The sequence below is a fragment of the Pan paniscus genome, chromosome 5 (assembly GCF_029289425.2).
Source record: "Pan paniscus chromosome 5, NHGRI_mPanPan1-v2.0_pri, whole genome shotgun sequence".
Classification (NCBI taxonomy): Eukaryota; Metazoa; Chordata; class Mammalia; order Primates; family Hominidae; genus Pan; species Pan paniscus.
In genome coordinates, this window is record NC_073254.2 from 161712808 (window position 1) to 161740064 (window position 27257).

The window sequence follows — 27257 nt, forward strand, 5'->3', positions numbered from 1 at the left end:
ACACTATGCTTGAGTTACAAATGTCTGAGCCAAAACTTGAGGGATAAAGTAGGATTTTGTTAATTGGCATTGGAGCAGCAAAAGATATTAGGGGGAATAGAATGGGAGAAGGAGACAGTTCAGGTGGCGGAAATGGCATATGCAAAGCAAATATTAAAGAGTTCATAGATTATTTAGTAAGCATAACATTTTATCAGAAGAGTGAAAAGCAAGCTTACATTCACTTCCACTTCCTCTTAATATACTCATAGAGTATACAGTGCAGTTTTTGTACTCCACTTAATAGGTAAATGGGTAAAAGATTTAATTAGGCAATCAAATATCATTTACTTTACATGAAACCTGGACATATGCATTAATTGAAGTTTTACTGATATTTATTTTATGAATTGTATAATTAACTGTTTCAGAGTGTACTGGAAATTTGTTTGCTACAATTTCAGTTTTGATACAATTTCAAAAACCAGTGCTCTAAAGCACTGGTTTTGGAAGAGAACAACTTCTCAGCAGTCACCTGAAGTTTTATTTGTTTGCTTTTTATTGTTCCTCAGCCCAATCTATGCCATTTTTAAGTGCACATCCTGGAATCCTCGCAGTGAAGATTTTCTAGGGTATTTTACCATTCATTTCTCAATTATACTTTTGTTGCAAGACAATACTACTGCAAGTTCTTTAACTTCCTAATGATAATTAAACCACAGATGCATAATTCAATGTATCCAAGCTTAAACAAATTAAGTCAAATAAAATTCCAGTGTGTTCCTCATCTGAAAACATAAACAGTCTTATATAGAAATTTGCATTCTCTCTTGAAAAGGAATATTTTATCATTCAGTTATGTTTTCAAGTGGATAAAAGGCAATAATTTATCATCTATCACAGAGTCCATCTTATGAATTTATTTTGTATATGTAATAACACTGTGAGTAGAAAGACCTCTTAGATCGTGTCAGTGGCTATCATATGTTCTATATGAATAAACAAGATATTCTGAACAATTGGGAAATAAAAGATTATTTTTATAAATCTACCAATGGATAATTCAACAAACATCTATTGAGAGCTATATATGATGTCACTCACTGAACACATATGTTAATAAGGTATAATTGTCAAGAAGTTAATAATTAAATGAGGGAAACTGAGAAGCTGGAGTTTACATAACAATGCTGATCATGTTAATAAAGGTATGCACAAGATACACTGGAAGCATTAAAGAGAAGCTGCCAACTTCTTTGTAGGAGAGGAAAGATTTCACATGAATAGAGAAAAGCCTGGTAAAGTCATAGAGGAAAAATTTTTAGGGAGATAATATGCCATTTTGAAAAATATTAGCAATACTTACCATTTGATAGTTGAAATACTGGGTACCACTCTTTTATTTTTCCAGGTATGAGAAAAACCTGTTGTTTTTGTTTAGTTGCTGTTTTTACAATTGTTTATCTCAAGGCATAACGTGAGTTTTCAAAATTTTATTTGTTATTTGCTTTTGCTTTTGCTTTTGACAGGTGGATGTAATGTACATGTTTACCAATTATGGCAGCAAGGCACAGTGTCAATTTGCTATTTCATTTTCTCCTTGTATTTAGGTTCCTCTAAAGCATGATTTCAGCATTTAATTATATTAAGTAATTTTCTGTTTAATGTTGGAAATTTTATGCTTTGTATTTCTCCTTTACCATGATTGCCACAAGATACATTAATTAATATATAAAAACGCCATGTTATGGTTAACAAAACTGTGAGTACAATACTTGATTATCCTAAGGCTTAAGAATTAATGTTCCTTTAGGTACTGTACTCCAAAGCACCTATTACAGAACCGCAATTCAATCACACCTATAGCCAGAAATAGGTTTTATTGCCCTTATGATCTCATCCTGACCACTTCGAGGCTAGAAAAATAATGATATGATTCATTTCTACCGGGGTGGCCAGCAGGACATATCAATCCAAGGGTATCTTTTATTTAAACAATTATTTATTTTTAAAATCAGCACATGTTTGAATATACTTGATCTGTGAGGAAGAAACATTTGTTACAGCACATAAGGATAGATTTCCATTAGCTATAGAATACATGCTATGCTAATTTGTGAGAGACCACTTAGGCATCAAATACACAAATGAAGTACAGTCCTAACTAAAACATGAGTTCTTAATAAACTTTGTAAATAACCACATGGTCATGAATAGTGAGGAACCTTGTCAGTATGCTTTGTTCCATATATAACAATAGTTCTGAGTAATTTTGTAGGCAAGGTAAGTCTATTCAGTCTGTATGTCTATATTTCTACTCTCGGTAGATCCATTACCTTTAACCTTTCCTAATGATTTAGTATCTTATACTGAAGAATTTTTATAAGCTATATTTTCCGAATTGTGTAGGGCCAACATGAATAAGAAACTAGATAATGTTTCATTAAAGTTTATACAAATATAACCTGTTACGTTTATTATAGCTAAGGTAGAAAAGAAAAGGATGTTTCTCTATGTCCATTAGAAAACAGAACTTTGGCCATAATAAATCCACTTTATTAGCTCCTAACAAATTAATTATTGTTGTGATTATCTTGGTGTAGTTAAGAATATTCATGCACGAAGTTGTCAGCTACTAGGATAAGAGAGCTTTGGAAATCTTAACTCAGTTTCACAAGATGAAAAGGATCTCTTTATAGTGAAAATATCTGTTTGAACTTGAGAAGCCTGTCCATGGGTTTATGCCCTGAAATATTAATTGTAAAAACTAACTGTGAGTGTTATGTACTGAGTTATTCTTTTGAGCTTTTTTCAGAATAGTTATACAGCAGCCTGTAAACAAGGGTAAGGGAAGTGAAGAAACTATCTGTCAATAATCAGATTATAAGATTCTGGTTAATTTAATGCAAGATACTGCAATTTCAGAATGAAGGAGAATGGAATGCTTTACTGAGATAATGTTCAGTTCATAACGATTAAATCAATGACAATCCTGACAGTAAGAAAATATTGTGAACAGTGAAGTATTGACAAATCTCCAGAAACGTCTAATTCATCTAAGAAAGTGTTTGTTGTGCTGGTCATGAATTGACGAGAGATTACAAAATACTCTTATAAATCAACTTGATGGCAGTTACTGACATTCTATATACATGAGCATGATTGTGCTTTTTTCCGTCTTGAAAGGGACACAACCCCTGAAATATTTTTTAACATGCCCCTAATATCTTTTTAACCTAGAGAACCTGTTTTTGGTTTTTATTTTTATTTATTTATTTATTTATTTTAAGACAGAGTCTCACTCTCTCACCCAGGCTGGAGTGCAGTGGCGCGATCTCGGCTCACTGCAACCTCCGTCTCCCGGGTTCAAGTGAGAGAAACTGTTTTAATTTCTCCTTTTGGTTTGTCAACACTTTCCATAATGAAGGGTTTAAAACCAGTACAGTTGTCTGTATATTGTAAGCTAATTAAAAATACAATACAGAGACTATCAATAATACATAAACTTTTTGTATCCCTTCTGTTGTAATATGAGGGAAAAGAACTTGGGATCAATTACTTTTCTAGGAAATCTCAAAGGTATTCTGGGTATAAAGAAGTCTAACAGTTTTATTATTTAGAAATGAGTTCTTAAATTTGATTTAAGAAAGCCCATATCAAAAAGATGTGTTAGAAAATACAAGACAAGATAATAATCTTTAGTATCTAAAGAGAATAAATGGTTTCAATTTTGATGTAAAGTGACAATATTTAAGGTGAACACAAGAAGTAATAATTATTAGAAAATCTATCCTTTCAAAAGTGAAAAATACTTGTTAATAATTTAAAAAATGAAAAAAGAGGTACATAAAGTAACAGGCTTTAAAGTGAGGGCATTTGGGCATTATTAGGAACCTCATCCATCTAATCATCGAATACCTTTTTATTTTTGCATTTTCATGTAAACAGCAGGATATATTTGTCTTTTTAAAGGCAAGAAAAAAATTATTTCACTTTTTTGCATAGAACCCACATAAAATTTTGCATTATTCACAATCTATAAAAATTTGCCCAACTTTGTTGGCCTTTAATATATTTCTTTTAAAATTTGTCTTTCAGATTTGTGATTATATATGTATTACATATAATTATTTATGTGTATTATGTATATATGTTATATACATATTCACAATCTGGCACAACAGGACTTTTTTTAAGACAGAACTTATTTATATGAACAAAATATTTCAACGAATAAAATACATCCATTATCTTAGGTATACATTCATGTTTCTTTAAAATTATTATACCTAGCGTAGTGAACCTAGGTATACAAATTTTGTTCCCATTAAGACACTGAAAAACTGTGGAAGTAATTAAAGGTGAACTGTCATCCACTTGTACCTTAGCAAATCCACATATCTCCCGTAAGGCAATCCTTCCATAGGCATACATGTCCTTTTTTAAAAAAAAATTAATAGACTTTACGTTTTAGGACATTTCGATATGTATATACGAGTTGAGAGGATGGTACAGAGAGTTCCCAAATACCTCATACCCAGTTTCTCCTTAACATCTTACACTGGTATGTTACAATTGTGATAATTAACAAAGCAGTATTAATATACTGTTATTTACTATAATCCATAATTTATTTAGAGTTCTGTACTTTTTGCCTAATGCTGTGTGTGTGTGTGCGTGTGTGTGTGTGTGTTTGACTGTTTGTGTGTGTGTCTCCAGCATCCCATTCAGGGCACTACATTATATTTGCTCATTCTGTCTCCTTAGGCTCCTTTTTGCTGTGGCAGTTTCTCAGACTTTTATTATTTTTATGACCTCAACAGATATGAGGAGTACAGGTCAGGTATATTGTGTAAGACGCTCCAGTTTGGAATGTGTCTGATGCTTTTCTTATAATAAAATTGTGGTTACGAGTTATTGAGAGGAAGATGACAGAGAAAAAGACCACCATGTTTATCACATCAAATCAAAGATACATTCTATCAACCTGACATACCTCTGTTGGTGTTGGCCTTGACGACCTAACTAAGCTAGCGTTTATCAGATTTCTCCACTGTGAAGTTATTCTTTTTTCCTCATTTCATGCTGTATTTTTTGGAAGAAAGTTACTATGTGCAGCTTCCAATTATGAAGTGGGTAGTTATGCTGTCCTTCCTTAAGGGTGGAGTATCTATACAAATTATGAAGAATTCTTATGCATGTGTGTTTACCTCTTTTCCCCCATTCATATATTTATTTGCTCATTTATTTGTATAGGTATAGAATAATAGATATGTATTTTATGCTTTGGATTATAATCTGGTACTACTTTTGTTATTTATTTTGTTGCTCAAATTGTTCCAACTGTGGCCATTGGGAGCTCTTTCAGTTTGCTTCTGTATCGTTCCTACATGCCCCTATTATATTGGGATTTTTAGCACCTCCTTATAAATTATGAGATGCTTCAGACTCATCTTGTATATTTCCTGTCCCAGTCCTAGATGCAGTTGCTTCTCCAAGGAGTCTTGGTTCTTTTAATTGGAAAACAGTATTAGAAAGCAAGATCTAGGATCTAGGTGTGCTCCTTGATAATCAGGTATCTTTTATTGTATACTCTCTTAGCTGACAAATCAATGTTATGTCTGTGTGTTTAAAAACCTGTGTATAGGCACAAGTCTATAAGTATTTCTGTATGTAATGATATCTATTTGTGTTAAGCTAAACATGAGTTCATACAGCTGTTCCAACTCTGATCTATTGTCACATGGTTCACTCGAGATTGTTCCCCTTATCTGTGGATTCCCACTCCAACAGTTCGAAACCTGAATGCAACCATCTGCCATTCATTTGGTTAATTGTTCAACTGCAGTATCCATATATGTGTAGCAATATCAGAACTATTAACCTTTAGCTCCATGGAAAAAATGTTGTCAGCTAGAATACACGTTTGTGCAATTTCTTTTCTCTTTAGTCCTACAGACCCCAGTCATTTCCAGACTGACTTAGGTCATCACTTTTCTCCATATCCCATTCAATGAGGTTGGTACATACATGTGTGATACAGATAGATTTACTCATCACAGTCTGCATTCCTTCCTGGAATCCCCTGACCTCCTAAACGATGTTTTAAAACTTGCATATATTAAGGTTCACCTTTGTGCTCTAAAACTCTATGGGTTTTAACAAATGCATAATGCCAGGTATCTAGCGACACACCGAATAGTTTCACTGTGTGAAAACTCTCATTCTTCATCTATTTATTCTCTCCCACTTCATCCGAACCCCTGGCAACCACTGTTATCTGTTTACTGTCTTGATAGTTTTGTCTTTTCAGAATTTCATAAAATTAGGAGCATATAGTATATAGCATTTTCAGGCTTTTTTGAGGCAAGAAGCATTTGGGGTTCTTCCCTGTTTTTCTCTGTCCTAAAAACTCTATTTTTTCTGTCACTGAATAACTTTACCTTACATGGCTGTATTCCAGTTATTAGTATTTTTTTAATCCGGTCACCTATTGAAGGATATCTTGGTTATTGACAGCTTTTGATGATTATGAAAAAGGCTGCCATAAATATTTACATGCAGTACTTTGTGTAGATTTATGTTTTCAAATCAACTGGGTAAATACTTAGAAGCTCAAGTGCTGTGTCACATGATAAAACTATTTTAGGAAATTTCCAAAGTGGCTCTACCATTTTGCATTCCTAACAGCAGCGAATGAGAGTTTCTATTGCTCCACATTTTCCCCAGCACTTGGTATTGTTGTTGCTGTTGTTTCAAATTTTATCCATTCAAAAATGTTTATAGAATCTGACAAAAAAAAGCAATGGGGAAACGATTTGCTATTTAATAAATGGTGGTGGGAGAACTGGCTAGCTATGTGCAGAAAATTAAAACTGGACTCCTTCCTTACACCTTTACAAAATTAACTTAAGATGGATTAAAGACTTAAATGTAAAACCCAAAACTTTAAAAACCTTAGAAGAAAATCTAGGCAATACCATTCAGGACATAGCCACAGGCAAAAATTTCATGCTGAAAATGCCAAAAGCAATTGCAGCAAAAGCAAAAATTGACAATGGGATTTAATTAAACTAAAGAGCTTCTGCACAGCAAAAGAAACTATCATCAGAATGAAGAGACGGCCTACAGAGTGGGAGAAAATTTTTGCAATCTATCCATCTGACAAAGGTCCAATATCCAGAGTATACAAGAGCTTAAACAAATTCACAAAAAAAACCCAAACAACCCAATTCAAAAGTAGGCAAAGAACATGAACAGACACTTCTCAAAAAAAAACATTCATGTGGCCAACAACCATATGAAAAAAAGCTCAACGTCACTGATCATTAGAGAAATGCAAATCAAAACCACAATGAGATCCCATCTTATGCCAGTCAGAATAGCGATTATTAAAAAGTCCAGCAAGAACAGATGCTGGCAAGATTGCAAAGAAAAAAGAACACTTTGACACTGTTGGTGGGAGAGTAAATTAGTTCAATCACAGTGGAAGAAAGTGTGGTGATCCCTCCAAGATCTAGAAGCAGAAATACCATTTGACCCTGCAATGTCATTACTGGGTATATACCCGAAGGAACACCAATCATCCTGTTATAGATACATGCACACATATGTTCATTGCAGCACTATTCACAATAGCAAAGACATGGAATCAACCCATATGTCCATCAATTATAGACGGATAAAGAATATGTGGTACATGTATACCATGGAACACTATGCAGCCATAAAAAGGAACGAAATCATGTTGTTTGCAGGGACTTGAATGGAGGTGGATGCCATTACCCTCAGCAAACTAATGCGGGAACAGAAAGTCAAACATCATATGTTCTCACTTATAAGTTGGAACTGAACAATGAGAACACATGGACACATGTGGGGGAACAGCACACACTGGGGCCTGTCATGGTGGAATGGGGAGGAAGAGCATCAGTAAGAATAGCTAATGGATGCTGGGTTTAATACCTAGGTGATAGGTTGATCTGTGCAGCAGACCACCATGGCACATGTTTACCTATGTAGTAAACCTGAACATCCTGCACATATATCCAGGAACTTAAAATAAAATTTGAAGAAAAAAGTTTGTTGTAAGTAGTATCTCATCGTTGTTTTGATTTGCAATTCCCTAATGACCAATAGTGTTTAACATTTTTCCATACGCTTATTTGCCCTCTATATATTTTCTCTAGTGGGCTATCTGTTCAAATTTTTTGCCCATTCTCAATTGTTTTTAGTTTTGTTCTTAAATTGTTGGCTTTAAGAGTCCTATTTTTTTAGATTTTAGATAAAAGTCCCTTATAAGATACATGGTTTGCAAATATTTTCTTTGTTGATTTGTGTTTTGATTCTCTTAATAGCATCTTCGGCAGGAGACCAATTTAAATTTTATGGTTATTATATAATAAATGGATAAATTACAAGTTAATAATTAATGATTAATACATTATTTAATATTAATAGTTATGTTATTTTTCTCTTCTTGGATAATGCCTTTAGTATTGTTTTAAAAATTTATTGTCAAACCTAAGGTCACTTAGATTTTCTCCTATGTATCCATTTAGATATATAATTTAATCTAATAATTTACTTTATTTAATCTGATGCATATCACCATACAAAAAACACACAGATTACTACTACTATTGTAAGTGTTCATAAATATTTCACTTAGATATTTTAAGTGGAATAAGTAAATTACATAATGTTCAGCAATACCTGAAGTCCATAAGAGCTTACTGCTTTTTGAAGATACCAAATAATAATATTTAATTAAATTGTTCACATTATTTTTACATTTTTATACCTTTAAACCATTTGTGGGGAAAAAATACCACAACCAACAAAACTTAGCCAAAAATTTAACTGGGGAAATTGACATAATTTAAATTAATTTGATAAGAAAATAAATTGAAGTTTATTTGTAAATTATACTATTTACCTTTGTAAATTATAGTATTATGCTAATACTATTTTTTTTTTTACATTTTATGCAATCAGGGAAAACTTACCTACTTGATTTTAAGAGAAAATGTTTAAACTCATTTAATTTGTTCAAGGGTTCACACATATTAGGATATATAGAGACAGATCAACACAGATAGACAGATAGATAGATAGAATTTACAATTTTTAAAATAATTGTCATTAATGTTTTGATTAGCAACCACTGCTTGCATTTTCACATTCCACTTACTAGCCTAATATCACTTCAAATGTACTTACTCCTTATCTTATTACTTAACAGCCATGTTCATTTAGCTATTTCTCTGCAAAACTGCCATTTGCTCTCTGAGTTACTGCATCAGCAAGTGTCTAAAGCGTTCATAACAATCCAGAATTTCCAAAGCAAGAGGTGTTATTTTTCCTTTCCTCAAAATTCTTAAATTCTTATATTTTAAATTTATGGATGCACTTTATCATTTTCTGTAATCTAATCAGAGGTTTTTTTACATTTAAAAGGCTTTGTAATGTGTAATAACTATTAGTTTTATTTTTATAAAAGAGATAGATTGAAATGGTCATAAATTCATTGTTACTCTGTTTTCTTTTACTTTAAATCAAGCCAAAAAGTTTTCATGCCAGATTTGCTGTATGAAATCTGAGAGTAAGTCACCAACTGTTTTTCAATTTCCATCCAAGCCTCTTGAAATATTTGTTCTTAGGATGTCCCCTGCTTGTGCCACCTCTTTGAAGTTAGCTGCCATGTAATAAATAAGACTACCCGGAGACCAAAACATTATGAAAAATTCAAGTTTTACAGGACAAAAGTCAAATCCAAGGGGTCATCAGTAAAATGTGGTTTTGGATAAATCCCTGATCCAAGTGTGGCTGTAACATGTTTTGTTAAGGTTTTAGAAAGATTTAAGGCACTCTTAGACTATGACAATTAACCAAAAAATTCCTGAGACTCTTGTGTACCCTCTATTCCTTCTCAGCTAGTTAAAAGTCTCCTAATAATATGAACTATGTGCCCTCTTGACTTTGGCTAAACCAAAGGTCTTCTAAAAGTTTTTAAGGCTATGATCTCACAGCACCCTCTCTCCCAAGACACAGAAGAACTGTCTCAGAGATTTATGGCAATGGCTTTTATAAAAGAGAGTGAATCCCAATAAGATCCTTAGGAAACTCACAACCTTTCTAAGAGTGTTTTACCTGTAGAAACACTGACTATCAGCTTAGACTGAAAAAAGTCAGAGATAGTTCAAAATGAAAACATGCTCCTGAACCTTCAACACGCAGCTGTGAAAAGTCGACCATTTCCTATAAATAGAAAGGATGACTCACAGTGGAGAGTAATCTGGTTCAAGGATCTGCACTTGAAGAACCCTACCTGAGGCATTGCATCCATATCTGGGCTTAAGATGATGAGCTGCTGGCCCTCAAGTCTGGTCTTAATATTATAGATGAAGCTTCTAGGGACTCTGAGAGGAGATAAGTGTCCTCCATGCATGAGGAACACAAATAATTTGTGGCTGACTGTGGTTTATTATATATGACCACAACTGATTTGCAACATCTGCATTGGGAAGTGGAATCTATTTCCCCTCTCCATGAAACTGGGCTGGGCTTGTGAGTTGATTTGACCAATAGAATGTGGTGGGAGAGACTCAGTGTGATTTCCATGTCTGGGTCATAAGCCTTCCGACTTCTACTGCGCCTCTTGGAACACTTGCTTTTCAGATATTCCCTCTCAGAACCCAGCTGTGAAACCGTAAGAAGCCCAAGCCATTTGATAGGCCAAATATAGATGTTCCTGCCAAAAGCCCCAGCTGAACTTCCAGATGTCAGGAAGCTTCATCTGCCAGCCATGTGAAAAAACCATTCAGTTGAGCCTTCTGCTATTTGCAGCCCTAGCCACCATCTGACCTCGATTTCCTGAGACATCAAAAATTTGAACCACCTGCCAAGTCCAGTGAACATGCAGACCCAACAAACATAATAAATTGGTGTTTTTAGCTGCAAAGTTATAGAGTGATTTGCTAAGTAGCAATAGATAAGTAAAACAACAGAGAAAGTTACAGTAATTTGCTCAGAAAATATTTTCTATTCATAGGATAGATGAATCTTAAAATTTAGAGTAAGCTGTGGAAATCTGGGGAAGTTTAGAACTGAATTTCTCTAAACTGCATTATACTGTAGTTGTTTTCTTTAGTAATTGTTCATTTACATTGTAGGTCAAGCTGAAGTTTCAAAATTAAATTTATTTACATCTTATTTTCAGCACATAAAACATTTCCTCACATATGTATTTGGTATATTTATGTATTTCTATGGAGATTTTCTATTTACTTTGGAGATAAGAGAGAGGAAATCTTGTGCACTCAGAGCCCTTCAACTGTCTTGAGAGATGATAAAGCTCTTGGCATGCCAGAAGCAATCAATTTTGTATCATTTAGTTTCTTATTCAAAAACACATTCAGCCAGATCCTTACAATTGCTATTTTAATCAGGCAGATTCTTATGTTAGAAATCAGAGATCTCCATTTTCAAAGCTAAAATTTTTTAAAGTTACAAAGTTTCCCTCTATTAATAATAAATATGGATCTTTGAATTAGGTGCGCTTAAATGTAGTAAATGTATTAAAAGTGTTGACCACAGGAGCCAAGATGGCCGAATAGGAATAGCTCCTGTCTACAGCTCCCAGCGTGAGCGACGCAGAAGACCGGTGATTTCTGCATTTCCATCTGAGGTACCGGGTTCATCTCACTAGGGAGTGCCAGACAGTGGGCACAGGTCAGTGGGTGCCCGCACCATACGCGAGCCGAAGCAGGGCGAGGCATTGCCTCACTTGGGAAGTGCAAGGGGTCAGGGAGTTCCCTTTCTGAGTCAAAGAAAGGGGTGACGGACGCACCTGGAAAATCAGGTCACTCCCACCCGAATACTGCGCTTTTCCGACGGGCTTAAAAAACGGCGCACCACGAGATTATATCCCACACCTGGCTCTGAGGGTCTTACGCCCATGGAGTCTCGCTGATTGCTAGCACAGCAGTCTGAGATCAAACTGCAAGGCAGCAGCTAGGCTGGGGGAGGGGCGCCCACCATTGCCCAGGCTTGCTTAGGTAAACAAAGCAGCCAGGAAGCTCCAACTGGGTGGAGCCCACCACAGCTCAAGCAGGCCTGCCTGCCTCTGTAGGCTCCACCTCTGGGGGCAGGGCACAGACAAACAAAAAGACAGCAGTAACCTCTGCAGACTTAAATGTCCCTGTCTGACAGCTTTGAAGAGAGCAGTGGTTCTCCCAGCACACAGCTGGAGATCTGAAAACAGGCAGACTGCCTCCTCAAGTGGGTCCCTGAACCCCGAGCAGCCTAACTGGGAGGCACCCCCCAGCAGGGGCACACTGACACCTCACACGGCAGGGTACTCCAACAGAGCTGCAGCTGAGGGTCCTGTCTGTTAGAAGGAAAAATAACTAACAGAAAGGACATCCACACCAAAAACCCATCTGTACATCACCATCATCAAAGACCAAAAGTAGATAAAACCACAAAGATGTGGAAAAAACAGAACAGAAAAACTGGAAACTCTAAAAAGCAGAGCAGCTCTCCTCCTCCAAAGGAACACAGTTCCTCACCAGCAATGGAACAAAGCTGGATGGAGAATGACTTTGACGAGCTGAGAGAAGAAGGCTTCAGACGATCAAATTACTCTGAGCTATGGGAGGACATTCAAACCAAAGGCAAAGAAGTTGAAAACTTTGAAAAAAATTTCGAAGAATGTATAACTAGAATAACCAATACAGAGAAGTGCTTAAAGGAGCTGACGGAGCTGAAAACCAAGGCTCGAGAACTATGTGAAGAATGCAGAAGCCTCAGGAGCCGATGCGATCAACTGGAAGAAAGGGTATCAGCAATGGAAGATGAAATGAATGAAATGAAATGAGAAGGGAAGTTTAGAGAAAAAAGAATAAAAAGAAATGAGCAAAGCCTCCAAGAAATATGGGACTATGTGAAAAGACCAAATCTACGTCTGATTGGTGTACCTGAAAGTGATGGGGAGAATGGAACCAAGTTGGAAAACACTCTGCAGGATATTATCCAGGAGAACTTCCCCAATCTAGCAAGGCACGCCAACATTCAGATTCAGGAAATACAGAGAACGCCACAAAGATACTCCTCGAGAAGAGCAACTCCAAGACATATAATTGTCAGATTCACCAAAGTTGAAATCAAGGAAAAAATGTTAAGGGCAGCCAGAGAGAAAGGTCGGGTTACCCTCAAAGGGAAGCCCATCAGACTAACAGCAGATCTCTCGGCAGAAACCCTACAAGCCAGAAGAGAGTGGGGGCCAATATTCAACATTCTTAAAGAAAAGAATTTTCAACCCAGAATTTCATATCCAGCCAAACTAAGCTTCATAAGTGAAGGAGAAATAAAATACTTTACAGAGAAGCAAATGCTGAGAGATTTTGTCACCACCAGGCCTGCCCTAACAGAGCTCCTGAAGGAAGCACTGAACATGGAAAGGAACAACCAGTACCAGCTGCTGCAAAATCATGCCAAAATGTAAAGACCATCGAGACTAGGAAGAAACTGCATCAACTAATGAGCAAAAAAACCAGCTAACATCATAATGACAGGATCAAATTCACACATAACAATATTAACTTTAAATGTAAATGGACTAAATGCTCCAATTAAAAGACACAGACTGGCAAACTGGATAAAGAGTCAAGACCCATCAGTGTGCTGTATTCAGGAAACCCATCTCATGTGCAGAGACACACATAGGCTGAAAATAAAAGGATGGAGGAGGATCTACCAAGCAAATGGAAAACAGAAAAAGGCAGAGGTTGCAATCCTAGTCTCTGATAAAACAGACATTAAACCAACAAAGATCAAAAGAGACAAAGAAGGCCATTACATAATGGTAAAGGGATCAATTCAACAAGAAGAGCTAACTATCCTAAATATATATGTACCCAATACAGGAGCACCCAGATTCATAAAGCAAGTCCTGAGTGACCTACAAAGAGACTTAGACTCCCACACAATAATAATGGGAGACTTTAACACCCCACTGTCAACATTAGACAGATCAACGAGACAGAAAGTCAACAAGGATACCCAGGAATTGAACTCAGCTCTGCACCAAGCAGACCTAATAGACATCTACAGAACTCTCCACCCCAAATGAACAGAATATACATTTTTTTCAGCACCGCACCACACGTGTTCCAAAATTGACCACATACTTGGAAGTAAAGCTCTCCTCAGCAAATGTAAAAGAACAGAGATTATAACAAACTATCTCTCAGACCACAGTGCAATCAAACTAGAACTCAGGATTAAGAATCTCACTCAAAACCACTCAACTACATGGAAACTGAACAACCTGCTCCTGAATGACTACTGGGTACATAACGAAATGAAGGCAGAAATAAAGACGTTCTTTGAAACCAACGAGAACAAAGACACAACATACCAGAATCTCTGGGACGCATTCAAAGCAGTGTGTAGAGGGAAATTTATAGCACTAAATGCCCACAAGAGAAAGCAGGAAAGATCCAAAATTGACACCCTAACATCACAATTAAAAGAACTAGAAAAGCAAGAGCAAACACATTCAAAAGCTAGCAGAAGGCAAGAAATAACTAAAATCAGAGCAGAACTGAAGGAAATAGAGACACAAAAAACCCTTCAAAAAACTAATGAATCCAGGAGCTGGTTTTTTGAAAGGATCAACAAAATTGATAGACTGCTAGCAAGACTAATAAAGAAAAAAAGAGAGAAGAATCAAATAGACACAATAAAAAATGATAAAGGGGATATCACCACCGATCTCATAGAAATACAAACTACCATCAGAGAATACTACAAACACCTCTACGCAAATAAACTAGAAAATCTAGAAGAAATGGATGAATTCCTCGACAAATACACTCTCCCAACACTAAACCAGGAAGAAGTTGAATCTCTGAATAGACCAATAACAGGATCTGAAATTGTGGCAATAATCAATAGCTTACCAACCAAAAAGAGTCCAGGACCAGATGGATTCACAGCTGAATTCTACCAGAGGTACAAGGAGGAGCTGGTACCATTCCTTCTGAAACTATTCCAATCAATAGAAAAAGACGGAATCCTCCCTAACTCATTTTATGAGGCCAGCATCATTCTGATACCAAAGCCAGGCAGAGACACAACCAAAAAAGAGAATTTTAGACCAATATCCCTGATGAACATTGATGCAAAAATCCTCAATAAAATACTGGCAAAACGAATCCAGCAGCACATCAAAAAGCTTATCCACCATGATCAAGTGGGCTTCATCCCTGGGATGCAAGGCTGGTTCAATATATGCAAATCAATAAATGTAATCCAGCATATAAACAGAGCCAAAGACAAAAACCACATGATTATCTCAATAGATGCAGAAAAAGCCTTTGAAAAAATTCAACAACCCTTCATGCTAAAAACTGTCAATAAACTAGGTATTGATGGGACGTATTTCAAAATAATAAGAGCTATCTATGACAAACCCACAGCCAATATCATACTGAATGGGCAAAAACTGGAAGCATTCCCTTTGAAAACTGGCACAAGACAGGGATGCCCTCTCTCACCACTCCTATTCAACATAGTGTTGGAAGTTCTGGCCAGGGCAATTAGGCAGGAGAAGGAAATAAAATGTATTCAATTAGGAAAAGAGGAAGTCAAATTGTCCCTGTTTGCAGACGACATGATTGTCTATCTAGAAAACCCCATTGTCTCAGCCCAAAATCTCCTTAAGCTGATAAGCAACTTCAGCAAAGTCTCAGGATACAAAATCAATGTACAAAAATCACAAGCATTCTTATACACCAACAACAGACAAACAGAGAGCCAAATCATGAGTGAAATCCCATTCACAATTGCTTCAAAGAGAATAAAATACCTAGGAATCCAACTTACAAGGGATGTGAAGGACTTCTTCAAGGAGAACTACAAACCACTGCTCAAGGAAATAAAAGAGGATACAAACAAATGGAAGAACATTCCATGCTCATGGGTAGGAAGAATCAATATCGTGAAAATGACCATACTGCCCAAGGTAATTTACAGATTCAATGCCATCCCCATCAAGCTACCAATGACTTTCTTCACAGAATTGGAAAAAACGACTTTAAAGTTCATATGGAACCAAAAAAGAGCCCGCATCGCCAAGTCAATACTAAGCCAAAAGAACAAAGCTGGAGGCATCACACTACCTGACTTCAAACTATACTACAAGGCTACAGTAACCAAAACAGCATGGTACTGGTACCAAAACAGAGATATAGATCAATGGAACAGAACAGAGCCCTCAGAAATAACGCCGCGTATCTACAACTATCTGATCTTTGACAAACCTGAGAAAAACAAACAATGGGGAAAGGATTCCCTATTTAATAAATGGTGCTGGGAAAACTGGCTAGCCATATGTAGAAAGCTGAAACTGGATCCCTTCCTTACACCTTATACAAAAATCAATTCAAGATGGATTAAAGACTTAAACGTTAGACCTAAAACCATAAAAACCCTAGAAGAAAACCTAGGCATTACCATTCAGGACATAGGCATGGGAAAGGACTTCATGTCTAAAACACCAAAAGCAATGGCAACAAAAGACAAAATTGACAAATGGGATCTAATTAAACTCAAGAGCTTCTGCACAGCAAAAGAAACTACCATCAGAATGAACAGGCAACCTACAAAATGGGAGAAAATTTTCGCAACCTACTCATCTGACAAAGGGCTAATATCCAGAATCTACAATGAACTCAAACAAATTGACAAGAAAAAAACAACCCCATCAAAAAGTGGGCAAAGGACACGAACAGACCCTTCTCAAAAGAAGACATTTATGCAGCCAAAAAACATATGAAAAAATGCTCATCATCACTGGCCATCAGAGAAATGCAAATCAAAACCACAATGAGATACCATCTCACACCAGTTAGAATGGCAATCATTAAAAAGTCAGGAAACAACAGGTGCTGGAGAGGATGTGGAGAAATAGGAACACTTTTACACTGTTGGTGGGACTGTAAACTAGTTCAACCCTTGTGGAAGTCAGTGTGGCGATTCCTCAGGGATCTAGAACTAGAAACACCATTTGACCCAGCCATCCCATTACTGGGTATATACCCAAAGGACTCTAAATCATGCTGCTATAAAGACACATGCACACGTATGTTTATTGCGGCACTATTCACAATAGCAAAGACTTGGAACCAACCCAAATGTCCAACAATGATAGACTGGATTAAGAAAATGTGGCACATATACACCATGGAATACTATGCAGCCATAAAAAATGATGAGTTCATGTCCTTTGTAGGGACATGGATGAAATTGGAAATCATCATTCTCAGTAAACTGTCGCAAGAACAAAAAACCAAACACCGCATAGTCTCACTCATAGGTGGGAATTGAACAATGAGATCACATGGACACAGGAAGGGGAATATCACACTATGGGGACTGTTGTGGGGTGGGGGGAGGGGGGAGGGATAGCATTGGGAGATATACCTAATGCTAGATGACGAGTTAGTGGGTGCAGTGCACCAGCATGGCACATGTATACATATGTAACTAACCTGCACAATGTGCACATGTACCCTAAAACTTAAAGTATAATTTTAAAAAAAAAGTGTTGACCAATTAATAAATATAAATTACCCAAAAATGAAAGAGAATAAAGATAGAAAAAATAGCAACATATAGATTCAGAAAAAACTAAAAATATAAAGATTGTTGTAAGAAAGAGGAAAATTATCTTCCTTTTTTGAGAAGAGCAAAATATTATTTTTTTCCAGTTTAAGCAAAAAGTACAGAGAGAGAAGTTGGTAGCCTCAGTGTTCAAATTTCATCAATGGTTTGAAAAAATATATAGAACATAATTTGTTGTACATCAGTAAAATTGACTGATTGGGTACATCAGTTCCAGAACAGAAGGTCAGAGAGGCACAGACCATCTCAAAGGCATACTTACCCTGATAACTTCATGATTTAATGGCTGCTCTTTATTCTCGTGAATGTTAATTATTTTTGTTTTGTTTTATTGTTGTGAATTACTTGAGCTTATAGTGGAACAGAAGAAACCTAATAACAAAGAATTTTATTGATAATTGGAAGGAAACTAGGCAGTGCTATAGGCAATGACAGGAGCTTGTCTTTCCACTTGACTAAACCATAATTCAGTGACATGGTAAAACAGAGGCAGGTGACTCAAAGGTTAGGAAAAATCAGAATGTTCAAGACAAACAGGAAAAAAGAAACCTGCAAATATTGAAAGGTAGAGATGGTTGGATTATACAATCAACAGCACCAAAACAAAAAGTGGGAATTAAAATGATGGCCAAATAAAAGCCAAACTAAATTTAGAACCTTGGGGAAAAACTAGAGGTCATCCAAAACAGTCAGTGAGGGACAAAGCACCTGGTTTGGAAACTGAAACTGAATCAGAAACAAAGTGGAGGCTTTCTAGTAGAATGATGAAATCCACTATGTAAACTGAAAAATGTGCATCTTGGTGCAAGAGACTAATGGGAGGTACCGTTAAAGGCAAAGCAATATCATCAGAGCTGTGGCTAGATCCATTTTCGTGCCTCAATGGGAATGTAATCTGTAAAATAAAGATTAGAAAAAATGATTCAGGAAAAAAATACTTTTAAATGTTTATTGCAAGGAGTACAAATTTCAGAAATTTGTTATTACCAAATTACATGCACACACACACCCACACACGAACACACACAGCAAGTACTTTAAAGTAAATGAGTTTACCAAGGATATTAGTAATCTGTTCATAATGAATCAATACTAGTTTTATAAAATTAAGTCTGTCAATGATTGTCGGGGTTTTACAAAAACCAGGGATAAAGTTGTTTCTCCTAGTCAACATACAGAAAATGACTCAATCTTTCATCTGTTTTGTTATCTTGATTTGAACATTCCGGGAGGAAATCTCCCTCTCACTCTGTAATGCTCTAATAATACTACGTGATGAAAGAGATCAATTGGGTTGGTTAGTGCAAGATGTTAGTTTGCTTTTCCAACAAGCTCTGCCACTATTTCTAAATCATGTCACTCTGTCAGGGTGCTAGATCTGCAGCATTAACATATGATGTGCCCAAATCTTCCATTTCAATCCAATCCGTCTGTCTATGTGTTGAGTTCTGTTCATCAGTTCAAAACTTAGCCCCCATCTTGATGAGTTCTTGTTGGGACCACTGATGTCCATTTTCCCGTTTTCTTCCAATAAGCCTTATCCAGGGCCACCCTTTGTTTTTCAACATAAAGCATTGGGTATCTGGTTTTGATCACTTCTTTCACAAAGAGTCAATTGGCTTCTTATGCAAAATGTTGTATCCCCTTCCCTAAGAATATCATGACAGGAAATTTTTACTGAACACCAGAACAAGTCCTAATGTAACACTCCCTCAAGATGGAATGTTTTAGGTACCTTACATATTTGCACGATGAGGTCCAATAAAGTTGTTCTATTCAAGTCAAGAAGATCTGCTCCATTGTAACTATCTTCTGGACAGCTCATAAAATTTAATACATGGTAACAAGTGAAGTTGCAAAGTTAGGCAGAGACAAGAATATAACAATCACTTGTGCTAACAAAAATAATGATGGAAAATCAAATAATTATGAGAAATCTGTGTCAATGGTTACTAATGCTGGATATATATTATGTGGCAAAAATTTGCGTGCATAATCACATTTTTCCTTACCATGACAACATGAATTATATGTATGATTTTAAGTTATCTCACACTGCTGATAACAAATTCTCCAATATTCAATTTCCCAAGTGACCAATTTGCTGAAGACCCAATTAGCTAATGATTAGTTTGTAGATTTCCAATTTTCCAAATTTGTTAAATTAAAATATTTACTACTTTACCAAAAATGGTCTTAACAAAAACTAGAGATACAACAGCAAGAATATGAAATATAATTATAAGCAATATATTATGAGATATTGAAATAATAAATTTAAGAATATTATTTATAATAAATATATTTCATCATTTTTAAAAATCACTTTTATGGGAATTTTTAGTCAGTAATTATGTTTAGTCCTCTGTATCATTTAGTCTTGCCAAACTTTATCTACCAACTTTGTCATTTTTATGATTTAACTGAATTTTTATTATTTTATTTTCTATCTGTAATTAAATTATATCAAATTTGAACTATAAAACAGATAGCATATTGCCATTTTTTACCTGCATTTAACAGTTTCTTTTTTACCTGTAAAATGCTTCTAGTTGGCATATTCAAACTGCTCTCTGATAGAGGCATGAAATTTTAATACATCTGGTTTATCCCAGGTAATTTAACTTAATTGTGATGTATATTTTTACTTATGATAAATAAAATTAAGGATGGTACTAAACATCTCAGATTTGAAAAAATAGAAAGGGGCATTAAACCATTTAAAGTTAATGAGACATAGATAAACAATCCAATTACATCTGTTAAATTATCCATGTAATGGTATTTTTGTAAGTTGATTTTTCCCAAATTAATTTTAACAAATTTTCTCTTTGGAAAATGTTATTTTCAGGAGTTGGCTTTTAGCAAATTCTTTTTAAGGAATCATTTTGCTTACAATTTTTACCCACTGTATAGAAGTAAAAACTGAGTTGCAAAGAGTTTTGGTAGCTTGTCCAAGGGAACCCAAGAAGTAAAGGGCAAATCAGATTTTCTTATCTGTTTGATTAACATCTGTGTCCTTAATCACTACTCTATGTTGCTTCTCATATTATTAAAATTCTGATTTTTAAAAATTAACTCATCTCAGTTTTCACTTTATTGTTTAGAATTTGTGGATTTAAATGGCATCATGAAGTTAAAGAATGTGCTGCTTCCTAGTGAGGAATTATTCAAAGACAACCTGAATATATTCATTAGGTAAGCAGACAGCCAGCAGAAGCATAAGTTCACCTTGGAGATGTTTGGTTAAAGAGCTGGTACTAGTTGATCAAAGATGACTAATGGTGTTAGATTTTATCCTAAAAGTGACAAACACTGAAATATGCATATAGACATAATAGCATAAATGCATTTGTATTTTAGAAAAATCCATTTGGTACCATGGTAAAGAAGGAAGGTAAGGCTGGATACAAAAAGGCCAGATAGAAGATGTTGACCACATCAATGACAAGGGCCAACATAAGGTATGATACACAGTAATGGAAAAGGGTATTAGAGAGGAAAAATATAAAAATAGGATTTAGTAATTTTTTGGAGATAGGTTTTAGGAAAGGGAAAACGCATATAGTCTTATTATTTAGGTAAATAACCCAGCTTTCCATCAGGTTAGTAAATTGAGATGGAAGGACTCTAAGATCAGTTTCATATAAGTTGAATTTGAATGTTTTGTGATGTAGGTAGTGGAAATGCGCAGAAGGTAATACCAGTAGGTATCAAGTGTGTATGTGTGTGTGAGAAAGAGAGAGAGAGAGAGAGCATGTGAGCTCAGAAAGAAAAATCTCCCTATAAATGTGTCATTGAATGATTTGAATCATTGACATATACGTAGTAATTAAAGCCATGGACATGGATGAGATTGCAAAAGGACAGGAAGAAATTTAAGCCTAAAGAGAACTTTGAAAAATCAAATATTTAAAGCACAGAAGGAACTGAAAGATCCTGGAACACTGAAAATGAGCAATCAGAGAAAAAAAAGGAAATTGATGATGAAGTGGAGACTTACATGCCAAGCAATAAGAATGAGCTATTTCTCAGTTTGAACCCAACTGACAAAATAAATTTCCACTGTTTAGTGGACAACTGTATGAAATGATAGAGAAAAGTCAAATAAGAGAGACACAGAGAAATGTTCAATGTGTTTCTCTATAAATCATTGGTAATATTAGCAAGAGTAATTACTTCCGTAGGGTGATGCTAGCTGTGGATTTCTAACTAAATCCTAAGAGTCTTCTTTCATGCCCCGCCTAAGCAGAAACAGGTTTCCAATGCATTTCTTTGACAGAAATTCTGATTTTTAAAAAATATTTTTGATAGAAAGATACAGAATGGATCAGATAAATACTGGATATTTCAAAGCTACTGAATATTTCTTTGTCCTAGATTTTGAAGTTTCAATGTCATATATTCCTGAGAAATATAATAGTTAACTAAAAATATGCCAAATGAATATCAGGAAATTATTAAGTATGAAATAAAGAATTATTGCACTTTGGTAAACATAAATGATGAAGAGTAAAATAGACTTATTTCCCTGCCAATTGATTCTTTATAATAAGCATTTATATAGCTCTTGCTAATAAACCACTTAGTTGTTAATGATGAATGGTCATCTATAGAAGGTATAAATTTATGTCTCTATTTCCAATGTGAGCAATCTATATTTTAAAATAAAGCATTAAGAAATATGTAAGAAATAAGCACAATTGGCATCACGTGATTTTTAAACATTTATAACAAAACTGTATTTTAAATATACTGTGTAAAAATCTATCAATTTCACAATATCAAGGGTTTCTTGAGTTGCTAAGCTTAAAGCTTAACAGACAATAGGTTTCACCTTCTTCCACTTAGACTTTAAGCTAACTTATTTTGTAAATGACATTGCACCAATACTTAGAAAAAAGAACAAAAAGATGCTATGTTTCTCCTTTTTGTAAAATTTGCTAGTAACTTGAGGAGAAAACAGAAAGACATATATTTATAAATATATACAATTCAGTGTGATCTGTGCTGTATTAATAGGCAACTATAAACTGGAGTTTTACTTACTTTATCATATTTAATTGTCAAAATAAGTCTAATACAGACAAATATTTTATCTGTTTCATAGCTGAGGAAACTGAAACACACAGAGGTTAAGAAGCTTCTTCAAGATTGTTTAAAAAGTCTTCAGGGTTTATATTTTATACAACACTATTCGACACCAAAACCAACGCTCCCAACCACTAATCTATGGTGCAAATTGGAGAGAAAAAAAAAAAAAGGTTAATGGTAAGTTGATGTATAACTTATACCCCAAAGGAGGTCCAAGTGAATACATTATCTGAACATCCTCCCCTAAGAGTCTTTGTAAACATGCTAATGGCATAGATAACAGAAAGTTTCTATATGTAAAAGGATTTGGGTAAAACATACCAAATGTGTCCAAATTCTTTATTGTAAATAAGTCTGGAATATGAATATATGGGGCACAGCAGTTTGAAAAAATAAGTTAGTCATGTAAGCAATTTTCTGTCTGTGCAGTGGACAGTAAAAACACCAAAAAGGCAGAATAATATTTCTATATATGTTACACAAATTCTCAACTTGTCTGTTATTCAAAAACCAAAATACGCTTGGTGCAGAAGAGAAAGGGTATTTCCAAGGAGCCGTGGATGACCGTTTTACACTCCTTAAGAAAATAAATGTTTTATTTATGGCAATTTTCCTATATTGTTTGAGTCATTAGCAGGTTGGGTATGAGCAAGATTTGTGATTCCTGTGGTTTGATTTGATATCTGAAGTAGCCTTGGAAGCACATATGAGACAACCTCAGTTGTGCCTGAAGCAGAGTTACAAATAACTTCACAGATGCATGGCTATTTATTAGATTGTGAAGCATGAGTACAGTTTGCCAACTAAGGAAGCAGATATGGAGTGCAGGTGGTAGGGAAAACCATGGTAAAGAATCCTTGATTATTTGTGATGAAATAATACAACTTCAAATAAAAACATGCTTAATAATCTTTTTCTTTCCAAAAAAAATATGTTTCTAAGTGATAAAGATGGATTGTTCTCTCAGGTTGAAATATTCATCCATGGAAATAATTTGTAAACATGATCAAGGTCTAAATGTAAAACAAAATAAAATTAACTGATGACCTCAATAGCAATTATAATTCATCACCATTACAATTATTATGTGCTGTGGTTTGAATGTGTCGCCTAAAATTTTATGTGTTGGAAACTTTGCCATTTTAATAGTATTAAGATGTGGGGTCTTAGAGGTAATTAGACCATGAGGGCTATGACCTAATAAATGGATTAATGTCATTATCATGGGAGTAAGTGAGTTCTCACAGGAGTATGCTCCTGATAAGCCTGGCCCTGTTCCTCTCTCTCTCTTTGTCTCTGTCTCTGTCTCTCTCTCTCCCTCTCTCATTTCCTCTCTCTCTCTCTCTCTCTCTCTCTCTCGGGCATGTGCCCATGCTTCCTCACCATGTGATGTCTTCTGCCATGGGATTACACTGGCCAGCTGCTGGTGCTATTTTTTTGGAGTGAGACAAATTAACTTGTATTCTTTGTAAACTACCCAGTGTGTGGTATTTTCTTATAGTAGCTGAACTTGGACTTGAACACCAGTTTAACTAATATTAATTACGTAACACTTAATCTTTAAAATATTTATGTGCATTTGTGATACTTTTAGACTGTATTTTACAAGTGAAAGAGAAAGTCATTTAATAGAATCAAACATCCATTAAAGGCAAAAACTATTCACACTATCAACAGAAAAGAACATTCTCAAACTCAAAGTCTAGCTACAAAACAAAACTTACAGCTAACATCTTAATAGTGGAACATGAAAACAATATCCTTGAGCATGGAATGTTTTTCCATGTTTGTGTCATTTCTGATTTCTTGGAGTAGTGTTTTGTAGTTCTCCTTGTGGAGGTCTTTCATCTCCCTGGTTAGCTGTATTCCTAGGTGTTATTATTTTGTAGCAATTGTGAATTGGATTGGATTCCTGATTTGGCTCTCGGCTTGACTGTTGTTGGTGTAGAGGAGTGCAGTGATTTTTGCATATTGATTTTGGATCCTGAGACTTTGCTGGAGTTGTTTATCAGCTTAAAGAGTTTGTGGGCTGAGACTCTGGAATTTTCTAGATATAGGATCATGTCATCTACAAGCAGGGATAGTTTGACTTCTCTTCCTATTTGAATGTCCTTTATTTCTTTCCTTGCCTGATTGCCTGGCCAGGACTTCCAATACTATGTTGAATAGGAGCGATAAGAGAGGACATCCTTGTCTTGTGCTGGTTTTCAAGGGGAATGCTTCCAGCTTTTACCCGCTCAGTAAGATGTTGGCTGTGGGTTTGTCATAGATAGCTCCTATTATTTTGAGGTATGTTTCTCCTATACATAGATTGCTGAGAGTTTTTAACATTCAGGTGTTTAATTTTATCAAAAGCAATTTTTATATCTATTGAGATAATCATGTGGTTTTTGTCTTTAGTTCTATTCATGTGGTGAATCACATTTATTGATTTGTGTATGTGGAACCAAACTTCCATCCTAGGGATAAATCCTACTTCACTGTGGTGGATGCTTTTTGGTGTGCTGCTGGATTCAGTGTGCCAGAATGTTGTTGAGGATTTTTGCACCACTGTTCATCAGGATATTGGCCTGAAGTTTTCTCTTTGTTTGTGTCTTTGCCAGGTTTGGGTATCAGGATGATGCTGGCCTCAAAGAATGAGTTAGGGAGGAATTCCTCCTCAATTTTTGGGATAGTTCAGCAGGAATGGTACCAGCTCTTTCTTGTACATCTAGTAGAATTCAGCTGTGAATCTGTGTGGTCCTGGGCTTTTTCAGAGCCCATTATTGGTCTGTTTAAGGATTCAATTTCTTCCTGGTTCAGTCTTGGAAGGGTGTATGTGTCCAGAATTCTTTTCATTTCTCCTAGCTTTTCTAGTTTATGTGCATAGAGGTGTTTGTAATATTCTCTGATGATTATTTGTATTTCTGAGGGTCAGTAGTAATATACAAATTGTCATTTCTGATTGTGTTTATTTGGTATTTGGATCTTCTCTATTTTCTTCTTTATCAGTCTAGATAGTGGCATATCTTTTTTTTTTTTTTTTTTGAGACGGAGTCTCATTCTGTCGCCCAGGCTGGAGTGCAGTGGTGCGATCTCGGCTCACTGAAAGCTCTGCCTCCCGGGTTCATGCCATTCTCCTGCCTCAGCCTCCTGAGTAGCAGGGACTACAGGCGCCCGCCACCACGCCCGGCTAATTTTTTGTATTTTTAGTAGATACACAGTTTCATCGTGTTAGCCAGGATGGTCTCGATTTCCTGGCCTCGTGATCCGCCCACCGCGGCCTCCCAAAGTGCTGGGATTACAGGCGTGAGCCACTACGCCCGGCCTAGTTGATCTTTTGAAAGGTTTTTGGTGTCTCAGTTTCCTTCAGCTCAGTTCCTATTTTGGTTATTTATTGTCTTCTGCTAACTTTGGAACTGGTTTGCTCTTGATTCTCCAGTTCTTTTAGTTGTGATGTTAGGTTGTTACATTGAGATATTTGCAACTTTTTGATCTGGGCATTTATAGCACTAAATTTATAGTGCTAAACATTTGTAGCACTAAATGCCCAGATCAAAAAATGTAATTCCTCTTAACACTGCTGTAGCTGTGTCCTAGAGATTCCGGTATGTTGTATATTTGATCTCATTAGTTTCAAAAAACTTTTATGTCTGCCATAATTTCATTATTTATCCACAAGTCATTCAGGAGTGGGTTATTCAATTGCCATGTAATTGTATTGTTTCGAGTGAATTTCTTAGTCTTGATTTCTAATTTGATTGCCTTGTAGTTTGAGAGACTGTTGATGATTTCAGTTCTTTTGCATTTGCTGAGGAGTGTTTTACTTCCAATTTTGTGACTGATTTTAGAGTACGTGCCATGTGATGATGAGAAGAATGTGTATTCTGTTGTTTTGCATTGGAGAGTTCTGCAGATGTCTATCAGGTCTATTTGATCCAGTGCTCAGTTCAGGTCCTGAATAACTTTATTAATTTTCTGCCTCCATGATCTGTCTAGTATTGTGAGTGGGGTGTTAAAATCTCCCACTATTATTGTGTGGGAGTCTAAATCTTTACAAAGGATAAGAAAGCAAAGCAGCATTATTGCTGATATGGAGAAAGATGGGTGGTCAGCACAGAAGATCAAATCAGCCACCACATTATCTTAAGCCAAATCCAGATCCAGAGCAAGTCCCTACCTCTTCAATTCTATGAAGGATCAGAGCGGTGAGGAAGCTGCTGAATAAAAGTTGCAGGCTAGCAGAACTTGGTTCACAAAGTTTAAGGAAAGAAGCCATTTCCATAGCATGAAGTTGAAAGGTAAAGCAGCAAGTGCTGATAGAGAAGCTGCGGCAAGTTATGCAAATCTGGTAGAGATAGTTGGTGAAAATCTAAACAGATTTTTCATGCAGATAAAACTGCCTTCTTTTGGAAGAAGATGATTTCTAGGACTTTCATAGCCAAAAAGGAGAAGTCAATGCCTTGCTCCAAAGCTTCAAAGGATAGTCTGAATCTTGTTTGGGGCTCAGACAG

General features: G+C 35.7%; 1 protein-coding gene and 1 long non-coding RNA gene across 4 annotated transcripts in view; one reads left to right on the top strand and one right to left on the bottom strand.

Annotated features, from left to right (window-relative positions):
* Positions 1-23723, top strand: part of LOC117980725 (uncharacterized) — a 33187-nt gene extending 9464 nt beyond the window's left edge. The window contains exons 2-3 of the long non-coding RNA XR_004672202.3: positions 20778-20868; positions 22781-23723. This is a non-coding gene — a long non-coding RNA (uncharacterized LOC117980725). The remainder of the gene's footprint in view (positions 1-20777; positions 20869-22780) is intronic.
* LOC134730628 (putative uncharacterized protein encoded by LINC00269) overlaps positions 1-27257 on the bottom strand; it is a 556641-nt gene that overhangs the window by 245545 nt on the left and 283839 nt on the right. The window lies entirely within an intron of this gene.